This window comes from Chenopodium album, chromosome 3 (genome assembly GCF_948465745.1).
Source record: "Chenopodium album chromosome 3, dcCheAlbu1.1, whole genome shotgun sequence".
Taxonomy (NCBI): Eukaryota; Viridiplantae; Streptophyta; class Magnoliopsida; order Caryophyllales; family Amaranthaceae; genus Chenopodium; species Chenopodium album.
In genome coordinates, this window is record NC_137836.1 from 46,746,188 (window position 1) to 46,770,824 (window position 24,637).

The following is a 24,637-nucleotide window of genomic DNA, read 5'->3' on the forward strand; positions in this document are numbered from 1 at the left end:
TGCAAGGCACGGCATCCAACTTTTTAAGTTGATAATTTATTGATCATTTATTTTATTCAGGAACAGAAAGTTCATTATATCATCACTAGTAGATCAAATTATCTGCTTTTTATTACCATTTACCAACAGCACCGCTAAACTTTAAATATCTAATCGAGAAATACTAATTCCTAATTCTAGTTACTTAATTCGTATTATTTTCAAGAATAATTCTCGCATCTGTGATATTATCAGATTAAACCAATTTGCAATTCAATCAATAATTAGATTAATATTGATAAGTGACTTTTATGTCACTTTTAGGGTGTTTATTGAGTCGTATTCCGGCTTATTTTCCAATAATTTCACCTTTTATATCCTTTATTTCTATTATTTTATTATTCTTGTCTTTTATTCTTTATTTTGAGTATTTTTGTAATTTTCTATAGTTTTTAGTTTATTTTCGTGTTTTATTTTATTTTTCTTTCTTTTAATGTTTGTAGTTTAAGTCGTTAGTTTATATTTTTAATAATTTCTCTTTTTATCTCGTTTTCTTATTTCTTTAGTTTTAGCATTCTATTTTATTTTTTATTTATTTTATTTTATTTTACTTTATTTATCTTATTTTATTTTACTTTATTTTATTTATTTTACTTTATTTTCCATTTCACCCTCGTGTTGTTTTTGGTTGTAGGTGTTTTCGGGTCCGTGGTCGATCGGGTTTCAAAGTTAAATTTGTGTTCGGAGGTTAAGGTTCGAGGCATAATGCACAAGCCAACCTACTGCCCACCTCTTAACCTACACCACACCCATCTCCTATCCTACACCACCCCAAACAACACACACTACATCACCTCCCCTGCTCCCTGCCCACTCACACCATCTCCATCACCAACAGCAACAAACACAACACCATCAAACCACCACCCAGAACCATCGTCAACCACCAATTGAACCACCAACAACACCTATCAGCCCTCCACACCACGCAGCTCACCACTTACCACCACACACCTTCAATCACACCAACACACCAGCCACCGCCAAAACCACCCTGAACCACCACCAAACAACCCATCAGCCCCGCAATTCCTCACAATCACTCACGCAACACCAATAACACCAACAACGCAACCAATCGCAATTACAACCACCACAATCACCTTCCCCCGCATCCACTGCAACCACCAACACCAGCCATCACACCGAAACCACCCAACATCACCAAACCGCCTCCAATCGCACCGATATCACTCCTAAATTTGCACCAGCCACCGCCAAAACCACCATCAACAACCGCCCATCAATTGGACCCCCGCAACACCAATTAAACCACCAGCCCTTCACCCACAATTAACCACCCAAATATCCAACCCAATTACTCACCAATTACAGTCGCATTTCGCCCAACACCCAAACTCACAAAGCTGAAACTCGCGGCCGCGCAACCCTGTCAGAAAGCGCACGCAATTGGAGTTCAAAACAGAGTCGAGGCAGTAGCATTTGCGCGACCTTTTCGCAATGTCTTCGCGGGCGCGCATTCGTGGGTCAATCACGAGCTTCTCACGTGGTTGTTTAAAAAAATCGAATGGCCTTGATCGATGCTCAATGAGATGCGATGATGATAATGCTGATGATTGCGATGAACGGTGATGATGCGTGAATGGTGAAGATCAAAGAGCTGAGAAGTCATGAAAGGGAGAGGGGATATTGGTCTGATGGAATTCGTGGGGTTGGAGAATATTGGGGATTTTTGGTTAACTTTTTCCTTTTTATTTTCTTTTTAGTTTTGTTACTTAATTATTTTGTTTTCTTTTATTTTCTTTATTATTTTTAGCTTGTAATATATATACCCCCTTTGGGGTTATTTTAGGGGGATCATTTTTTTTATGCTATTTTCTTAGTTAGTTTAGGAGAGCTTCTCTCTCTTAGGATTAGATTAGGAGTTTCTCTCTCTAGTTTAGGAGTAGTTTAGAGAGAGAAAGCTTGGATCTTTCATGGAGTTTTTGGGATTTTGAAGAAGCAAATTTGTGGATTTTTCCTCTCATAAATTCAATGAGTTTTCCTAACTTTCTCTCACCTTTATTGCTTTCATTTATTATTGTTTTTGCTTATTTATTTGTTTATTTGAGTAGATTAATTAGTTTAGTTGTTGATTCTTGCTTTTATTATTATTTTACCTTGTTTTCCATATTTTTGTTCATTATGTTAGTTTAGGTTTTGTTCTAGGGAAATGGATGAAGGTTATGTTAATTAATTTAATGATTGATTGTGGTTAGTATGAAATTGTTTCTTGATTATTGTGTATGGATGATGCTTTTATGGATTAGAATCTTTCTAGCTAATTGATTCTATGCTTTTAATTGTGTTTTCAATCAATTGTGCGAGAGTGAGTTGGTTGAGAGCCCTAAATTCTTCCATACCTTTGCTAGGCTAGTTGCACGAGAGTGAATTAGTCTAGTAGGATTATTAACATGTTTAATTGCGCGAGAGTGAGTTAAATGTGTAAATCGTCCTAATTGAGGTCATTTTCATCTAATTGTTTGATGTTGTTGAATGCATTGATGTAATTGGATTCCACTTTCCCTAGTTTTAGTTATTTGCTTTTAGTAGTGTTTAATTGAACCTCTCTTACCTCACAAGCTTTCCTAGTAGTCTAATTAGCATAGATTGATACACTTAGTCCTTTTGGGTTCGACCCTTTACTTACCCCTATACTCGTATTAGGGTAGTTTAGGTATTATAAATTGTTAATTTGATTAGGGTTAGTAGACTAACGACACTATTCTAATCCCTCGATCAAATTTTGGCGCCGTTGCCGGGGACTAAGGCGTTCATTAGTTTGTGTTGATTAGATTAGGTAGGTTCTTGTATATAATTTGATTTGTGTTTGCTTTTCTTTGTTTGATATTTGTATAAAAATGGCATGCTTATCTTTTCCTCAATTTGATGGTGAACCCTTTTATGCTTACTTTGAAAGACTAGATGGTTTTCTTAGTTACCATGGGTGTTCTCTTAATGATGCTTGTGATATAGCTTATTGGGGCATGAATGAGTATACTAGGGGAATGGTTGAGGACATGAATAATGGTAGATTTTGTCATTAGTCTATGCATGATGCGTGGGATTTCTTCACATGGCTTGCTAAGGATTCTTTAGATAGAGAATCTCATGTTTCTTACTTTGATTCTCAATGCCAAGATTCTTTTAATTTTTGCATGAATTCTCTTGATACTTCTTATGTGCCTAGTGATAATCCAAGTATGCAAATTGACACCTTTCCCCCTTATGCTCATTTTGATGAGGTTTGTGCTAATTTTGATGATGTGCAATTTGACTTTGATCATGAACCTCAACCCAATAACATTGAAGCCCAAATTCTTTCTCAAATGCAATATCTCACCCAACAACTCCAAGAGCTTCAAGAGGAACAAAAATTGAGAGAAGTAAGGCTTGCCCAAGTGATGAGTGCTTTGGTTGATGTAAATGGATGTGAGGCACCTCATTTGGAGTGTGAGAGTGTTTTTGAGAATGATGTGGGCCAAGGGTGTGAAGTTGAGGGGAGATTTTCTTGTGATGAGGGGATTTTTGAGGATTTTGATCCTTTTCATTCCCCATTTGAGCTTGAATGCCATCCTTCCCCTTATTTACCCCCTTTGAGAGCTTCCCTTGGGGAGGATGTGAGTGAGCCATCTTCAATTTTGAATGAGGGAGATCATGAGGATGATGATGATGAGTTTGAGCAATCAAGAGAGATTGAGAGTCCCTTGAGTGATGGTGGAAGAGTTGTGAATGAAGAAAATATCGATTTTGAGGTTTCCAACCCCCTTCCCCATCTTGATGAGTCTACCTTGCATGTTTGTGACCCTTCTATCCATGAGTCTTTGGACTCATTTGAGGTTATGGCTAGTATGTTCATTGAAGGTGTAACAAATCATTATAGCCTCTTGAAAGAGTTCATTGGCAATGCTTCATGGGAAAGGGATGAATTTGAGAGAAACCTTTATCCTTTCATGCATGGTTTAGAGACTCTAGGCTTTGAGGATCTTGAGGGAGTTGTTGTTCATCGTTGTGATAGAGAGGAGGATGAGGTTGTTTCTATTGGAGAGTTTTTGTTTGAGGGAGATGAGAGTCAAGAGTATTCTTTTGAGGATTCAATGATTTATTTTCATACCCTCATTAGTGATGTGAGGCTTTGTGAGACCATTGTTTCTCCTCCCCTTCCTCATGTCCCTTTCTCAAGGAAATTTGACCACATCCCCTACTATCCTATTTTCCTCCCCTCTTTTGTCAAAGAGCCTAATGAGGACCCTCTCTTGTTTGATGAGACTTTTCCTTCTCATCCTCCCATTATTGAGGAAATGGATGATTATGCCACCCAAAAAGATTTTGAGGAGGTTTTGCCTTTTTATTCTTTTCCTTATTTTTCTTCTTCTTTCTCTTCTTATTTTTTTGATTTTTCTTTTGATTTTTCTTCTTTCTTTTGGCATCTTCCTCCTCATTTACGTGCAATAATCTTATTGCACGTCCTCCTCCCGTCATTTGCCTACTTGTTATCATATGAGATGTGTAGTAGTGCATTTGATAAGCTCTTGCGTTCGTTGCAATATTATTTACTAGAGCGGTCTCGCTTGGACGTTAAACAAGCCTTTCTCGGGAAGTAACCCGAGGCTTTTATTGCTTTCATTTTCTTTTCTTTTTAGATTAGATTTTCTCTCATGGAAATGTTTGTGTGTCCTTTTGCTAGGTACATGACTTTATATACACTAATGCATTGGTTTGGATCAAGAATCAAGGAAGTTTGATGCCTATTTTTGCTAGCATATGGAAATCAAGATTCAATTCAAGAGGAAATCGGCTTTGAAAGGTTAAATTGGTTCATTTGCGGGAAATTACACCCACCAATATCCGGTAACATCTTTCTTAGCTCTTTCTCTAATGGTTGGTAACTCGTTGGACATGTGTTGGTTTGTTGGGTTGATTTCTTTCTTTTCCCCTCCCATGTTTTATATGGTTTATGTTTGAGTATATTGTCTCATTCAAGCTTGGGGGAGGGTATCCTATCATGTTTGGTGGGATGTTGATTCGTTTATGCCATGCACTTGAGTATATGCATTTTCATGTCTTTTCTTATATTTTGAAAAGTCCAAAAAGATTTTTGTTTACTTTCAAGGTAATTTTGGCAAAATGTGTTTTGTTTGTTCTTATTTTGGACATTTTGTTTTGGAATTGCATTCTTGAATGTTTTTCTTCCTAAGTGGTAAATGTATGCACGGTTTGAGAGTGTCATTGGTTGACTCTAGGATACTATATGCTAAGGTAGCCGGTTTAAGAACTTTTAGGGGTCCATGAAGCCTTAGTTCACGGGAATGTGGTAAGATGGAGTTGCTCTCTATAGTGGATTTGAAACCCTTGGTTGGTATTTGTTTGGTTATAATCCCTTGTGAGCTTCATTTGTTCTAGCCTTCATCACCTTGTTGAGCGGCTATTTAGGATCCTTGACTATGCATGTCTTAATCCTTGTTTTGACCTCTAGCTCCCAAGATCGTGACCGGGCCTCTCTAGGGGAGGAAAAGGGCACCTTTTCTCATTTTTCTTTATCTTCTTTTTATTTTGTTACAAATTTGATTTTCTATTTTGCATCAACCTACTTATTAACCAATTTGAGCCTAATGTTTCCTGCTCTTGTTTAAACCGCATTACAAACCCAATGGCCTATGTTTACCAACCCTTTTAGTTAGTGAAGCATAGGCATGTGAGGTTTGAGTTTTGAGAGTGTTGATCATGAGCAAGAAAACTTTGTGAATTGGTTTAAGTACAGTATTTGAAAGTTGAGCTTGAAAAGAATATGCAAAAAGTTCGAGAAGAAAGATGCAATTCAAGAAAATCAAATGAAGTTTCAAGAAAAAGCCGTCCATGGTTAGAAAAAGGCAAGGACACATATAAAAAAAAAAAAAAAAAAAAAACAGAAACAAAAAACACAAATATATTTTAGTTTGGTTTCGTTTTCTTCCCTTGTTTAAGCATTGAGGACAATGCTTCGTTCAAGCTTGGGGGGGGGAGCGTTCCTTCATTCTTTTTGTATATATTGTGTGTTAGTGTTGAGTAAGCTTGTGGGAGATGGCATTATTGGTATTTTTTTTTTTTTGATATTTTGTGAATTCTTGAGTTTGTTTTTGAGAGTAGGCCACTCTTTTGCTTCACTTAGGAAATATCACCAAAATTTTCAAAATTTTACCCCGCCTTAACCCTTAGCCTTACGTTACAACCTAATAAAAGTCCCTTAGACTTTAGTGGGGTTAGGTCAAAGAACGGTGGAGGGAGATAGATCTCAAACCTATGGAGAGAGTATGCATAGTTGAGATGTCGGGATTACCTTCTCAAAGTTTTTCATTTCTTTATCTTTTTCCGGTTCCTTCGTGGAATCATGAGAAGCTAGCTTAAGGGTTGATTTGAAGCTAGTGGAGAGAACGCGGCCCGATTGGTTGGGGCTAGGGTGGATTGAGTCCTCATTAGTTCTCTATGCTTAGCATATGTTATGTTTCAATCAACCATTGACATCTTAGAACGTGCATACATTTGTCTATTTAGAAAGGTTCGCATTCATTGGTGTTTGTTCCTATCTCTTGTCCAAATATGAAATTGTGTTTTCTTTCTTTTTTTTATGTTTCTTTTTCTTTTCTTTTTTTTATTGCCGTGCCTAGGTTTTTATTTAGAGTTGTGGGTTAAACTCTTAGGACACCCTCACGAGAGCACACTCGTCCTCTAGGGCGATCTAGGGGTTTAAAGGGCTTGTCATTAGTTGCTAAAAGTGACCGTGATTCCTACGAAAGTGAGTTAGTGTACATTCTTGTCTCTTTTAGTGTTCTAGCTTTGCTTGAATAAATCATTCTCCTTCTCCCGTGTTTCATGTCAATTTGCTCGAGGACGAGCAAAAGGTAAGCTTGGGGGAGTTTGATAAGTGACTTTTATGTCACTTTTAGGGTGTTTATTGAGTCGTATTCCGGCTTATTTTCCAATAATTTCACCTTTTATATCCTTTATTTCTATTATTTTATTATTCTTGTCTTTTATTCTTTATTTTGAGTATTTTTGTAATTTTCTATAGTTTTTAGTTTATTTTCGTGTTTTATTTTATTTTTCTTTCTTTTAATGTTTGTAGTTTAAGTCGTTAGTTTATATTTTTAATAATTTCTCTTTTTATCTCGTTTTCTTATTTCTTTAGTTTTAGCATTCTATTTTATTTTTTTTTTATTTTATTTTATTTTACTTTATTTATCTTATTTTATTTTACTTTATTTTATTTATTTTATTTTATTTTCCATTTCACCCTCGTGTTGTTTTTGGTTGTAGGTGTTTTCGGGTCCGTGGTCGATCGGGTTTCAAAGTTAAATTTGTGTTCGGAGGTTAAGGTTCGAGGCATAATGCACAAGCCAACCTATTGCCCACCTCTTAACCTACACCACACCCATCTCCTATCCTACACCACCCCAAACAACACACACTACATCACCTCCCCTGCTCCCTGCCCACTCACACCATCTCCATCACCAACAGCAACAAACACAACACCATCAAACCACCACCCAGAACCATCGTCAACCACCAATTGAACCACCAACAACACCTATCAGCCCTCCACACCACGCAGCTCACCACTTACCACCACACACCTTCAATCACACCAACACACCAGCCACCGCCAAAACCACCCTGAACCACCACCAAACAACCCATCAGCCCCGCAATTCCTCACAATCACTCACGCAACACCAATAACACCAACAACGCAACCAATCGCAATTACAACCACCACAATCACCTTCCCCCGCATCCACTGCAACCACCAACACCAGCCATCACACCGAAACCACCCAACATCACCAAACCGCCTCCAATCGCACCGATATCACTCCTAAATTTGCACCAGCCACCGCCAAAACCACCATCAACAACCGCCCATCAATTGGACCCCCGCAACACCAATTAAACCACCAGCCCTTCACCCACAATTAACCACCCAAATATCCAACCCAATTACTCACCAATTACAGTCGCATTTCGCCCAACACCCAAACTCACAAAGCTGAAACTCGCGGCCGCGCAACCCTGTCAGAAAGCGCACGCAATTGGAGTTCAAAACAGAGTCGAGGCAGTAGCATTTGCGCGACCTTTTCGCGATGTCTTCGCGGGCGCGCATTCGTGGGTCAATCACGAGCTTCTCACGTGGTTGTTTAAAAAAATCGAATGGCCTTGATCGATGCTCAATGAGATGCGATGATGATAATGCTGATGATTGCGATGAACGGTGATGATGCGTGAATGGTGAAGATCAAAGAGCTGAGAAGTCATGAAAGGGAGAGGGGATATTGGTCTGATGGAATTCGTGGGGTTGGAGAATATTGGGGATTTTTGGTTAACTTTTTCCTTTTTATTTTCTTTTTAGTTTTGTTACTTAATTATTTTGTTTTCTTTTATTTTCTTTATTATTTTTAGCTTGTAATATATATACCCCCTTTGGGGTTATTTTAGGGGGATCATTTTTTTTATGCTATTTTCTTAGTTAGTTTAGGAGAGCTTCTCTCTCTTAGGATTAGATTAGGAGTTTCTCTCTCTAGTTTAGGAGTAGTTTAGAGAGAGAAAGCTTGGATCTTTCATGGAGTTTTTGGGATTTTGAAGAAGCAAATTTGTGGATTTTTCCTCTCATAAATTCAATGAGTTTTCCTAACTTTCTCTCACCTTTATTGCTTTCATTTATTATTGTTTTTGCTTATTTATTTGTTTATTTGAGTAGATTAATTAGTTTAGTTGTTGATTCTTGCTTTTATTATTATTTTACCTTGTTTTCCATATTTTTGTTCATTATGTTAGTTTAGGTTTTGTTCTAGGGAAATGGATGAAGGTTATGTTAATTAATTTAATGATTGATTGTGGTTAGTATGAAATTGTTTCTTGATTATTGTGTATGGATGATGCTTTTATGGATTAGAATCTTTCTAGCTAATTGATTCTATGCTTTTAATTGTGTTTTCAATCAATTGTGCGAGAGTGAGTTGGTTGAGAGCCCTAAATTCTTCCATACCTTTGCTAGGCTAGTTGCACGAGAGTGAATTAGTCTAGTAGGATTATTAACATGTTTAATTGCGCGAGAGTGAGTTAAATGTGTAAATCGTCCTAATTGAGGTCATTTTCATCTAATTGTTTGATGTTGTTGAATGCATTGATGTAATTGGATTCCACTTTCCCTAGTTTTAGTTATTTGCTCTTAGTAGTGTTTAATTGAACCTCTCTTACCTCACAAGCTTTCCTAGTAGTCTAATTAGCATAGATTGATACACTTAGTCCTTTTGGGTTCGACCCTTTACTTACCCCTATACTCGTATTAGGGTAGTTTAGGTATTATAAATTGTTAATTTGATTAGGGTTAGTAGACTAACGACACTATTCTAATCCCTCGATCAAATATCAATTCGCAATAGAAACCCAATTAAAATAAAAAAATCGGACAAAAAACTCAATTAACATACTGTTATTCTAGCCCCTAACTTGCTTCCCCACAACTCAATTAACTAACACCTTATTACAAGAACGTAATAAGGAATAACTTGCTGCCCTACAACTCAAATTAGGAGCAAACTCAATTAACATATTGTTATTCTAGCCCCTAAGCTGCTGCCCCTAAGTTGCTCTGATTTTATTATGTTTTTGAGCCTAATTTGCATTGTGGTTATCCTCATCTAATGGTATCCTCATCTAATGGCCAAGGTTGATGTCATATAGATGTTGGGAAATAAAACCGGATTTGACAATGACAACAATACACCTTATTCAACCCAGATAAGAAGATGAGGGTAGTGGGAAATGTGAGGATATCAAAATCAACATACGTAGTATGTAATTAACACTATTAAAAGTTTATTAGTCAAGTTAACAGTGAATGACCAAGAAACTTGCATGCTTAATTACAAGTTCTTCACCCCTGACTCCTTGAGTCCTTACCCAAGTAGTTTGCACAACTCACAATAGCTATATGTTCACTAAGAAACCTGAAGTTGAAATGCATAACTCCAGCACCAATTCGCTTTAATGATTTGCTAATATATTTAACTTCATAATAACTCCAAACACATTTCCAATCCAAAAGCAACTCCAATTCTCCAAATAAGTGATCCATGATTACATATTATATAGAGGTGAAGTGAATTCAGACCAAGCAGATACTCAGAAAACAGAATGAGTGAATGCATTTATACATTCGATGTCGGGTCAAGGTAAATTTTTATATCCAATTAGAATAATTTGCTGCCCCACAACTCAAATTAGGAGCAAACTCAATTAACATATTGTTATTCTAGCAACCACCCACAACGGTTGCCATGACAACCAACCAGCAGCAAATTAGGCTCAAAAACATAATAAAATCAGAGCAAACAAGAATTCAATTATAACTAGCGAGCCTCAATACCCTCTAATGAACAGGAATTCAGAGCAAAACGAGAATTCAATTAACAACAAACCCCCCCCCCCCTTCTTCATGAAATATACTTGTATATATTTTACAAATAATAGTTAAAAAAAAGGGGTCGAAATAACTAGAAATGGGATTTTTACATTGAAAATCATTCGGGATTTTTGCATACTCAATCAATTTTGATTGATTTTTAATTAATTGACTTCAATTAGACCATGGAAACCAAATTAAAATCAATAATTGGACCAAAAAAAAAATCAATGATAACCCTAAAATTCATAGTCGACAAATTACAATAAGCGAAGGGTGGAAGGCATTTAAACTTACCTGGGAAGAGACGTGGTGGCGCAGCGGAGCTAAGGAAGGTGAAGAACGACGGTGAGGGGCTGAGGGTTGATTCTCTTTGAAAAACCCTTCTGCGTATATCTTGAGTGATTAATTCTTTTTTTTTCTTTTTTTTTGTTTTGTTTCACGAGTTAAATGATTAAGGATTTTTTTTTTAGGAAGAGTATGATAGTTCTTGTTTTTGACGGTGAATAAGAGTATAAGACTGATTGATAATTCTTGTTTTTTTGGCGGCAATAACCTTTTTTTTTTCCTTTTTTTTAGGAATAAGGGGTTTTATTTATTTTTTTATTATACTAAGGGTTTTTTTTATTTCTTTTTAATAAATATTAAAAATAATAGTAGCGACTACCGTGTTAGTTGCAAATTATTAAAAGAGCAACGCAGATTAGCGACCGCATAACAACTATTATAAATTCGGTTGCAAATTTTGTGACTACTCGTCTTTTTCTGTCGCAAAAATATTTTTTGCAACTGATTATTATAGTAGTCGCAAAAATCAGTCGCTAATTAACGACCGCATAGCAACTACTGCAAATTCGGTTGCAAAATTTGCGACTACTCGTCTTTTTCAGTCGCTAAAATTATTTTTGCAACTAATTATTATGGTAGTCGCAAAATTCCGTTGCTAATTCACCTTTTTCTTGTAGTGTCCTTTGTAGGTTTCTTCAGAAGCCACTTATTCACATCATTGGGCAAAGAAGGAGGAACCTTTTGGGTAATCACTTCCCATAAAGGTCTAGCGCTCCAATCAGCATCAAATTTGTCTACTTCTTGAGAGACAGGAAATTCATAGGGACCACGAAGATCCCTAAAAGGAATTGTTTGAAGTAGTTCGTACTGTCTTTTTACCCTACAAGGATAATAAAAAGTCATCCTGGATAAACTTGGAAGACGGCAAAAGGGTTGCTTGTTGACACCAACCATCTTTTCTATTTTCCACCAAGGGATGACCCAACTTGATGGCAAACTTGCAAGAGGCAAAGACCATCTTCCATTCATGGCGCCCCATTTTAGAGAAGAGTTTTTTCCTTCTCACAAAGCAATTTAAAGTGTATTTTTCAACATTGTCTGGAGGACTAATTAATTCTAGTCTCTCCATTACACATCTGTAAAAAGATTCAATGCAAATAAATTAATATTACTATACAAAAATATGTTTTTGGTTTCTGTAATTAAAAATATTATTTTCTACGTGTAATAAAATTGGAGAGCCCCGAAATGGTGTTTTTAGATTTCTTTTCAATTCATCAAGACTAAGCATAGTCTCTCCAACGATTAACGGCATTGGATTTCTTCCAGATTCAATTTGCTCCAAAACGGTTGATAAGATTACTTGGCTAATTCGAGTCTGAACAATGACTTTACGATCTTTTATTTTTTTTTATACCCTTATCAATTAAATAAATAAATTCATAGTAGTATATATATACAGAATGAGTCTAATAAAAGGCAAAGTTCTATACAAAGCCAAAATAAAAAAGCACAGGTACAAACTACGGCGCCAGAGGACGTAGATGATGAGAGATGCCCATCATGTCATAAAACTGCGCAGTATGAGGAGTAACCTCTCCACCAGCTCCAGCTCCAGTTTCCTTGGGAGGTGGAAAACTCAGCTCAGGACCCGTCCACCCAAGATCACCCTGAGGCTGAGGCTGAGGCTGTGGAGGCTTCTGCGATGACGAGCCGACCTCGTACATCCTACCACCTCTAAGAGCCGAGGTTGCCTCTCCCTGACCTACCGATGTGGCACGTGCACCCTCAGATGAAGAGCCCGAGCACTCCATCGCCTCGGTCCGAGCCGCCTCAGAACGAGCATCCCGATCGCCAGAGCTAGTACGACGACGTCTCGAGCTAGACCTTACCGGTTCTCTCCGCACCTCAGGTCTCGTCCGGGAACGAGAAGGAACGGGCTAACTCTGTAAAAAGAAACTAAGTCAGAAACAATCAACATAGAAGCAGTAATGCAAAAATAAGAAGAGAAATTACCTCCTGAACGGCGTCATCGCGACGACACGTACCCACATTCCTCATACGAACGAGCTGGCTCCAGAAGGCATCTATACACCGTGCCATCGCCGTGACTTCCTCGCGTGAGAAATGTCATGGAAATAAAGTCAGTAATGATGCATAACATATATGGACAAAATTACAAATAAATAAAGGTTTCCCTAGTCTGGTGACGAGGAATCGACCGCTCCACGAAGCGCTCATCCTCAGGAGCCGGAGGAATCATCTCCTTGATCGGCCCGTATGTCCCCTGATAATGGATGGACATACGAGGTGGCACGACTTAGTAGGTCCAACCTGACAAAGCAAATCAAAATCAGTAAAATATAACTTGGGGGCTACTTAACAAAAGGTAATAGATGAAAATCATACCGCCACCTCCTCGGCCAGTACAGGGACGGGAGCTAACAACGACAACAGCTCCTCCTCACACACCGCCCAGGAATCGTGTAGGACCGCCAAAGGTTACCATCTCTCTCTGACATGCTCACCAACCTCGCTCCGTTAAACATATGACGCGGTGGAGGAGTAGGAACGACGAAAGTGTCTGAAGAATGCTGAATAGCAAACTTCTCTCAAAGATATGCAACTGCTCCTATGTCCCGAAGAAATAGCGACACTCTAGGTATACTGCGCAGCTAACCTAGGGACGACCAAGCCGATCCACGGTCGGTGCTGCACGTCAGGCTCCTGCAAAGAACGCCAATCAGATAAGAATCTACCAAAGGTAATACGAAAATGTTCAACTATACAAAGAACCATACCGAGATGATCTGATCTCGGACATAAGCAGTAGACATCCCAGCGCGGCGGCCTCCCAGCAAGCAATCACCGGAAACTTGTGCGGCGACGGTCTCGCCAGCGCAACTTGGGTGAAGTACTCGTAGAACTAGATCTACAAAAGGCAAAAAGTATCAGCAAGTGCTAACCAAAGCTTAGAGCTAAACTTTATGGTAGATAAAGTATACCTCTATAACTCTCCAGAATCCGGACTGAGCGGCGTTTCCTGTGAAGGACCAGTGTCGACACGAGTCTCGTAACGCTCGAACGAAGTCAGCATAGGCCAAGTTGGCCCAGTCATAAGTCCCGATCAAGTGTAGATCACGGACCGCAGGTAGGTAGTAAAGCAGCACTCTACTACCCTTGTCAGGGGAAAACGTCCCTGACAGCAACATAAGCACAAAGATGCGCACCCGCTGCTCTCGGGTGGTCGCATCATCCTCGAAAGCCGTCGCCAGAGTAGAACGGCGAATTCCCTTGGCGTTGAACTGAGTCGACTCTACCTCAGCACGAGCCCGAACAACAATCGGACCTAACAGCTCCTCAACCTCAGGAGAAAAGTCGGTCGGGGTGACCATCATCTCACCCCATGGGAAGTGGAAAGTGCTGGTGGTGTCCCAAAAGAACTCCACCAGGGCACGAGCTACGTGCTGACCCCCGCTAGAGGCAATCATGGCCTCTGAGGTCTCAAATAGTGTAGTTAACCCGCAAGACTCCCAAAGAAGTCTCACCTCTCCATCGACACCGATATACATCTTGTACAGGTCGCCTAGGGTATCGCAGCCTGAGCCGTGGTAGCGTGTCCTACAAACCGTGATCCCACGTCGCACCTTCTCAGAAATATGGTGGACGGGGGAGAATTACAGAGTCCGCTCATCTCACTCGGGGAGAGGACCAAGAGAAGTGGACGGGTCGGCGGCCTCCTCTACGGGCTCATGCTCCCGTCGTGCGTCTCAGGACCGTGAGCCCAAACCTCGCTGTCTAGCCATGATACATTGTGTAAAATCATCATGAATTAAGGATCTATAGTATCTAAGGTTTGCCTAGCCGCATAATACTATGTTCGTAAAAAACAGAGTACGTAGTACTAAAATAGAGCACAATTTTAAATTGAGCACACACGACATTTTCAAGCATCCAAAAAATTTCTTGCAATACTATGGTCATCATTGTGACAAATTGGACAAGAATTGCTAGCCAGAATACCAAGACCAAGCTACATTGTATTCCCGACCTTAAGAGGTTCAACCATGGTGATTTGTTTGTTTCTTCACCAAATTGAGTCAAACAAGTCTCAAATCACTCCTAAGGAAATATATAAACATTAAAAAGCAATTTCATGGCATAAAATTTGACAATTAAAGTGAATTAACCAATTCAAGTTTCGAATTTTAAAGAAATTCGTGAACAAACATGTGCAAAATTCATCATAACCGGAGTGAGTTTGGAGAAAACTTACATAGATCGGGAAAATGGATGAAATAAGCTTTGATTTGCAAAAAACTTGAGCGAATTCGGTTGAAAAACGAGCAAGAACTAGTGAATTGAAGTTCGCCGGCGATTTCTTGAGCAATCCCGATTTTAGCGCCAAGCGACAGGCTTTGCGCCAGACGATAAGGTTTAGCACCTGGGGCTAGTGCCAGTGCCTGACGCTAGAGTCAAATATGCGGCGCTAGCAATATTTCAGTGGCGACAGAATGTTCGGCCACTTAGTGAGGTTATTTAGACCTCTTACAACATTTTAGGTTCCTTGGCACGCTAGTTAGCCCCTCTAAGAAATTTGACATGATTTAGTAATAGGCTTAATTACAATTGCATAAAGTGATCGACTTGATGAATGATCGTCTCACTTAACTTAAAGCGCCTAAGAATTGGCTCATCACAAAGGCACCGACATACTGGTTCAGAAGCACTGACGTAATGGTTCACAACACCGACATACTGGTTCATATTCAAAAGGCACCGACATACAGGTTCAAAAGCAGCAAAAGCGCCGACGTACTGGCATAGCGGAAGCAAAGTTCAAGCGAGCTTTTAAAGATCGAGAAGCATGGGTCTTTGGTAATTTTCCTCAGAATATTATCGCAACAAATGAGGATAGCTTCAGGCGAGGATATCTTTGGCAGCGTTCCCTAGCTTTCGGAGAGTTGTCACAAACAACTAGAGGTGATTTCAAGCGAAGGTGGTTTCAAGCGAAGCAATCTTCGTTGGGGTTTTCTAGCTTGCATAAGTCTATCATGGCAGAATTGGAAGAAGTTACAAGCGTAGCGGTCTTCAGGCGGCATTTTCTAGCTTGCAGGAGGTCGTCAAAACAAACAGCGGGATTACATTCCCTAGCTTGTGGAAGGTTACCCAAAATACAACAATGCAGCAACAAATCGGTTACTTTTAGAGACGTGTGCTCGACGGTGCAAGATTAGCGTTTTATAACTCTCTTATCTGTTTTAACTAACGCTAGTTTTGCAGCTATCGGCGTTACAAGAGTGATTTACGATCGCAGAACGTTCTGAATCATTCTCCGTCCCTATTGCTACTTTGACTTTTGCTTTCGAAAACTAATGTTTCTCCAAACTCAGTCAAAGTGGAGGCTTCTGTAGACACCCAAATGTGTCTCCCCAAAACCAAACCTAGTGATGAATACCTTTCACGTCATTTGATTATCGAACAAAGCGAAAGTTTGAAAATTCTACTGATGAGGATGTTTTTATTAAAATATCTCTTCTTTCTATATTTGAAAATATTTCTTTTCTTACCTTATTTATGAAAAACGTGCATTCCAGTTTAGTTTGTTCCATAATAAAGGTCCAATAATATTATAGTTGGATAGGGATTGAAAAGACCTTTCCAAAGATATATTATAAGCCCAATTCCGATGAATAGTAAGGAAGTTAAGGCCAAAATACTAAATTGGGCCCGGTTTGGTTTTTATATGCGGCCCAATGATCTAGAGGAGGGCCTATTAATAATTATCATTCCTAAAGCTATTAGGATTGATTATAGTCTTCTAGAATACTCTAGAAGGTTCTTTTAAGTACTAATGGAGTTAGTATTGATAATTATGTTTTAAAGAGTTTGAAATTGAATAAAACTACTTCTTTTTAGAATCCTTGTTTTGTACGAAATGGAATATATTCAGATTTTATTTTTGTGCCTCATAGTCTTTATCCAAATTTTATATGGTTTGATAGATCTTGAAATTATCTTTCCAACGATATAATATAATATTAAATCCGAGCTATAACGAAAAAGATATGAATGAGATGTGAAACTCTATCCAAAACTTACACCCTTCTTCTATTTTGGCCATATCTTTTTATCTACAAAATACTTTAATCTGAGTCTAATTGAGTTGGAAAGTAGACTTCAAGAGCTTTCCAACGACATATTATATGCCTTATTTGGACTTCCGGATCAAAAGATAAGATAAAAACAAAAACGCGTGAAAATGATTATTAGCGCCTGACGACAAGCATTAACGCCTTGCGCTAAGGCTTAGCGCCTGGCGCTAACCTTCAGCGCCTGGCGCTAATTACTAGAGTCTGGCGCTAATCGTGTTTTATTCTCATTGAAACTCTGATTCGTTTTTTATTCATCTGACTGATTTTCTCTATAAATAGCCTCTTAAAATTCTATTTTCAATCATCAATTCTCAACAATAATCAATTTCCACCAACTCTCATCAAGAATCTCTTGATATACTCTCTCTTTTCTAAACTAGCCTTTTGCATACAAAATTCCGCATTCACAAGTTCTAGACACACCTAGCCAAGTTCGAAGTTGCCTTCGCCCTAGACGTGAGAGCTTTTAATTTCTGAGGCTTTGGTCCCAAATCTCTCTTTCAATTATTTAATTTAATTGTTTTATTATTTTCCTTGAAGTTACTAACGCGTGTATTTTGTTATTAGAAAGAGATACGAGGCATCCAAACAAGTGCTTTAATTGATTTATTGATATTATGATCTGGAAATCATGTCTAGGTTTTTATTATGATTCCTAGTATCATGTTAGGGCGTTTTGATCTTCCTAGTATCATGTTTAGGTAAAAGTTATAATATCAAATATGCTTATTATGATTTTTGTGATGCTTCCTATGTTCTTTCTTAATATTAATGTTAGTATCATGTTAGGGTTTAAGCTTTGATTTTTATATTTTTAGTGACATGCTAGGGTTTGCTATTAATCTTGTTAGTATCATGCCTAGGATCTTGCTATTATTATGCTTTAACATGATTATTTTTATTTCATGATTTTTATGATTATTATTATCATGATTATTATAATTATGATTATTATCATGTTGCTTGATTTTTATTGTTATTGCTTGATCACACCTTTTATGCATGTTTAAAGGGAATTGGTACTTGTAATCACGCTTAATAAGATAATTAATAATCTTTTTTAGGGTTAATTTGATTATAATTCAAGTTATCGCCAATAATAGATTTTTTTGTGCATTAATATTCAACCAACAGAGATAATCAGGTGTAGGGTAAACCTAATAGTTGCATGTTAGTCAGAAAGCGCACATGAATACGATCAGAATAAAGTAGTGGCCTATTAATAGGGCAGATTCAATCTCTTTTAGGTTGGATTTGTACCTTAATTCCCGAACACCAGTCATGGTTCCAGACCAATTGCAGTTGACGATCTCCTGGATCGTTAAGGGGTGTAACCTTCACCTCGTGAATGGTTTACAAGTTCCTAAAACTTGTTGGCGACTCTTTTGCTATATCTTCTTTCCCTTTGGACGCCACCATACTTTAGTGTATGATCACAGTGGGGTTCAAGCTAGGGGTAATTCTTGAAATATTCCCTACAAGAATACTTATAGAGAACTGGTTTAGACATAAAACACAAAAGACTAGCCCGAATTAAAGAATAAAGCCAAAACAAAGGTCCAATTAACTAAACCAGATCATAATTAGGTTTAAGTCCAAGCTTAAACCTAATAATGACAGATTTAGGAGACCTTAGGTTAAATTTTAATGCTGCCGCAAGAAAAGCCGCGCGCATCTCAAATAGTAGCGCTGGGCTGCCATGCGCAACTAATTTAGTTGCGCTCGACACCCAGCACAACCTCCAGAGTTGCGCTGTGGAAGATTCAGAATTATACGATTAATATAAAATCGAATCTTACCATAAATTTGCGCGCAAGACAATTAGTTGCACTGCCCGAAACAGCGCAACCTAATCACTTGCGCTAGGGTCCGCGCGAAACTCATCCTGTTGCGCGCGACACCTAATGCGGCAAAATGCTCGTAACCCTAAACCTAATCATTCCCTATAAATAAGAGCTTAAACCGAGGCTTAAACACACAAAAAATTAACCTAAAACTCTTGCGAAATACTTGTGAACTTGTGCTACCTAAACCCTCTTGTCCTAAACACTCACTCTTTTGATATTTTGTTACTACGGTGGAGGTTTCCCAACAATAAGGAGTCCATAAGTGTTCTAAACGGATATGTAGCAAAGAGAAGTGGTAAATTCCTGACAACTTAGTTAAATCACATTTATTTTCTTGTTTAAAAGAACCCTAATTAATTAATTAATTAGTGTTGTTTGATCATATTTAAAATAATTAATTAATCAATTCCACATAGTATCTTGCGTTAAATAAAGATTAGAATTGAATTAAATAATTGTTGGTTGATCACTTAAGCCAAGACAAATATTGTTGGTTTTCTTATCCTTTTCACGAATTTAATTAAATAATGAATAACGACATTACGATGTAATTCCTACGTGAATTGGTATGTGTAAATAAAATCAACTAACATAGTATTAGGTATCGCGTTGCATATATTGTTTGGTGATGAAATTGTAAAAAAGGAAGACCTAGAAGAGGCCGCACTTGGGCTAGGATAACAATTACCCTCTAAAGAGAATGTTCTTTTAGTACCCTCGCTCCCGAACTAATTTCTTGTTTATAGACCAATTTTGGCATAGGTAAATTTATGATTTGTGCTAATTATTCCATGAACTCCACATGGAAGAAAGGCAAGAACGAGGTTTATGATTTTTCCTAAAACTCATTGGCAACTCCTTACTTATTTCTTACAAAAAAGAGTAATGATAGAATCAATTATAATTCAAGCTCCCCCAAACAGTCAGGAATTCAAATCCTACTACACCCTAACAAGTGTAAAGTCCTTGGCTTTTAAAGGATCATGGACATTTAAGGAGAGAAGCTGTTACGATGGGAACACCCTCCTTACAATAATTCCTTTCGTTCATTGGATAATGTGTGTGTGATTAATTCTACAACCAATGGTGTTCATGAGATTTTTGATGATTTTCTTGTGATGTTTGATGGCATGAAAGTTAGTGAAGAAGAAAAGGAGCTTTCAAAGGCTATGGACGAAGAGGTAATTGACATTCCACATTGGTTTGAGATTTGTCCTCAAGAGGAGGTGGATGGTTCCAAGGAAGTGGATGGTGTTAACTTGTCTAGAAGAAGGAACAAGGCCAAGAAGTAGGGAAAGGTTTCTAGGAAGAAGCGAATGAGATTGATGTTGAAGAATGAGAAGGTTGTTTTTGAAGTTCAAGCAAATGAGGTTTCATCAAGCAACAATGAGGAGTTGCTAAAAATTGAAGATAAGTTTGTAATTTCCGCCACTTTGAATATGGTGGTGTCCTTTGACCCTCCATCATTTGGAGTAAGGGTCGATCTTAGGACCATAAGCAAGCGCTTTCCGGGAGGCAACCCGGAGATTTCTAACCTTTTCTTTTGATTTCTATTTTATTAGTTTTTTTTCTTATATTTTCTTTCCTTTCACTTGTTTTCTTTTGGAATTATAGGGTGAATTCATGGAAATGGATTAATTCAAATGAGCACGAGCAATGGATAGGTGTTTTGCGGTTTTTGATGTGATATATGTTTGATTTTTATCGAATTTTGAGGTAAAAAGGGAAAGCAATATTAGTGAGGTAAGATAGGGAAATTGTGCTAAAATGTGAATAAAATTTGAACTTGGTGAGTTTATAATGGTTCTATCATTATTTTAGGGATGTTGAACCTACATTCTTCATAATTAAAAACTGCTCATTAGATTGGGTTCAATACTCCAGGGATGATATTGAGTGAAGAGCACACAGATGAACGCACCAAAGAAGCAAAAAAGCAAGTTGCCTGTCTGGCGTGGGCGCGCGGCCAAGCCGCGCGAGCGCGCACCCCTGCAGTAGCCGCACCTTATTTTCTTCCTTCCCCTTTCTTTTCCTCATTTTTCCTTCTTCTCTATCACACTCTAACGCACCCTCAACTCCCTCACTCTCAAACCGCACAAACCATAACCCCTCTCATCAAATTTCATCTCATAATCAACAAAATTTCAATAAAAAATCATCAAATTTTCCCACATTTTCATCCTTTTCAACAAAGAATACACTGCTTCCATCCATTTAAACCTTCAATTTCTCTCATCCATTGTTGAAGAAAATTTAGGCTTTTTCGATTTTTAGGGATGTATGGTATAATAATCTTCTTTTACTCTTAATTGCATTATTATATCATATAGTTGCAAGTATTAAATTGTTGATGGTTGTGAAAAGTAGTAGTATGAATTTTTGTGATTCTGATGATTGATGGTTGATTTTGGATGATTATATAAGGTGTTTTGTTGATTGTTATTACCTCACATTGTGTTTTTTGATGTTTTTGTAGCTAAATTGAGCATGATTGTTGAGATTTGTTTAGGTCGGATTTTTTGTAGTATGATATTATTATTGTTGAGCATTGGTTATTGGTTTCATTGTGATTGGTTATTGGTGATCGGTTTGAAAGCGATTGTTTATTTAAATTGGTGGTGATTGTGTAAATTTGAGATTGTTTGATTTTGGTATTGAGGTGTTGATTGACGGTGTTGGTAAAGGAGTGTGATTAATGCATCTTGAATTGTTGGTTAGTGTTTCTTGTGGTGTTTGTGGTGTATTGTGGTCGGATTGTTGAGCTAATATCTTCGGGAGATTACCATGTTTAAACACATAATAAACCTTCTCAAGAAACGAAAGACCAATGTAACCATTAAAGAACCCGCTCCTTCCCCCACTACCTCACAACCTCGCCAACCTAGCCCTATTCCCCAATTACGAATCACTGACCCAATACAAAAGGCAAGGTACACAAAACTAAAAGATAACCGTTCCCTTAAACCTTCTCGACATTACTTTCAACCGGACATGATTAAGTTGGGAATTGATGAATATCTAAGGGAATTGCTCAACAACCTCCGTATGGGATCATTCGTGAGCCGTAGCTTCCGTACTTATGTTTAACCTACTTTGGAGTTTTTTGCTACGGTTGATCTTGTTGTAGTTTAGGGAGGTTACTACCGAGTTCGGTTTCATCTCTTCAACGTCTATTTTGATCAATCTCTTGAAGAGTTCAATGCGTCTCTTGACTTCGATCTAAACTCGGATACTTTTGATCCCGAGCTCTTTTTAAACAATAAGTATGATAAAACCTCATGGTGGGATGACATTTTAGGGTGTGGTGACTTTTTAACCTAGTATTCTAAGATTAGCAAGGTGTACCAACCATGTCTCCGAGTTCTCCATCGGCTTTTGGGGTATTCAGTATTTCCAAAGCAAGAGTTGGGTAAAATGAGTCAGTTGGAGCTTTGGATTCTTTGGGTTGCTACTCGTTAGGAATACCGTGGTCTCTTAAATTTGGGGTACACCTTTGTGAATAGGGAATGGACATTCTAGGTCTGTACACGCCTGCTCCAGGCGGAAAACGTTATATCTTAGTGGTTGTGGACTATTTAACCAAGTGGATGGAAGCGGAGGCGGTCAAATGCATCAAGATAAAAGATGTTATCTCCTTCATCAGGAAGAACATTATCACCCAGTCTGGGGTACGTATGTCTATGGTATTTGATAATTGACCTCAATTTGAGACGCCTTAGCTCAAAACTTAATTGGGAGATCAAGGGATCTCAAATTATTTTGCATCAGTTGGCCGACTCCAAGCAAATGGCCAAGTCGAAGCCTTCAACAAAATCATCTCAAACGGCATTAAAAAACAAAATTGAAAGAGCCGGAGGATTTTGGGCCGAGGAATTAATTCATGTCCTATAGGCCATCTGGAAAACCGCAAAGGGGGCAATAGGCGACACCATTTCTCATGGTTTACGGTGCTGAAACCGTCATGCCCAAAGAGCATTATGAGCCGACTCTACGAGTCATGCTATAAGATGAAGAGGCAAACTAGGAGGCCATGCGGCTAGCATTGGACTAACTCCTAAAGCACAGGGACAATGCCTCCATGCGTCATGAGATTTACCGTCAGAGAATGACTTGTGCCTACAATAAGAAATTACACAAGCTCCCTTTGAAAGTTGGGGACTTTGTGTTACCCAAAATGGAGGTGAACGGTAGGGCGAATGAGCTTGGAAAGTTAACTCCCAATTGGGAAGGCCACTACCAGATTATGAGGAAGTAAGAGACGACACCTACCGCTTGAAGATACTAGATGGTAGGCGGCTGCCCAGAACATGGAATGTAGAAAACCTCAAAAAGTACTACTTATAAGTGTTGTAAATATTTGTAAATAGAAAGCCTATCAATGAAAAGCTGCTTTTTGTTTTAAAATTATTGTGTCTATACCTGTATATAGATACGTCTTATCACATGTGCCGCCTGTTTGAATTACAGACGGTACCCCTTCTTTAAATAACCTGGAAATTGAAACTGGAAGTTAACCACTAACATCCAAGTAATGTGAGGCCAATGGCCGGATACTAAGCTAAACATAAAATGGTTTAGTGGCTATACAAACGTCTTTCAAAAAGAGACATGAGGCCAATGGCCGGAGGGTTACCCATTTTCAAATTCGCTTGCTCCAATGTGAAATATGGTGTCCGGTGACGCCCCTCCGGGTGTTATCGTCGCAGAGGGCATTCTATCGTTTGCTCTACTACCGCAAACAGACGTCAAAAATTGAATGACCTAATTGGTGAACTCATAGCCGCCTGACCATGGCAATCTAAAGAATGACTAAGACTACGGAAGTCGGATGTTAGACACATTAATAGGTCGCCGACTAAAATTCTAACTTAGATTAGCAAAATTATACAAGTCCTCCCAGCTGGGGCAAGCGGATATCGAGTATAATTGGATTATGGCCACCTACATAGACGACTAGTATGAAAATTAGCCTAGGTAGGATAACTTAGTCCCAAAAACCCATCCGCAACGGGGGTAGCACATAAGGCCTATAGAACTGCCTGATATTGTTATAGAAAGTTAGCAGGCGGACAAGTATGAACTTTACTTCCTAGTTCATGTAACTTGTAATATTTGTAGCATGACCACTCATCCGGACCCATTTAAAATTGGGTAGGCGCAAAAGGCTGTCTGGAAAATATAGGATTGCTTGTAAAAGAAGAATTTAAGGCGGACCAATGCTAACTTCACATTCTAGTTCATTCAACTCAAAATACTTGTTTTGTGAACAGTCATCCGACCATGGCAGAAAGGTCTAATGACCACCTGCATTGAGTGTTGGATGCTCGATTGGCCGACTGCGCACTTTGATTTGGGCAATCACCTTAGTGATTGATTGACTCGAAAACCAATCATACCCCCATCCGGTATCACCCATTTTCAAGCCAATCAACCAACTTGTAAATCCAAGCACACAGCCGCCCAGGGGAAAAACCAACTGGTATACCATCCAAGCACAAAATTTAAAATTTAAAAAATAAAACACAAGTGTTAGAGACCAAGCACAAGCATTAAAAACCGACCCATTGGCCGGATGATTCATCATTGGCAGGTCGGAAATATATTTAAAATGGCCATTCGGCCGCAGAGAAACTTAAAACTTAATCAGCTTCAAGCGAGGACTCGGGTTCATTTTCATCCGCAACTTCTTTGTTGGCCGGATGTACTCCATCACTTTCCTTGGCCTCGTCCTCATTCTTGCCCTCATGTTGGTCTGCGTCTAGATTCTCCGTAGCTTTCTCAAAACGATACTCCCAAATGGAGTAATCGTTGTTGGGAAAGAGAGCCTTCCACGCCATCTTCATACGAATGACTCAGTCGGCCTCGTT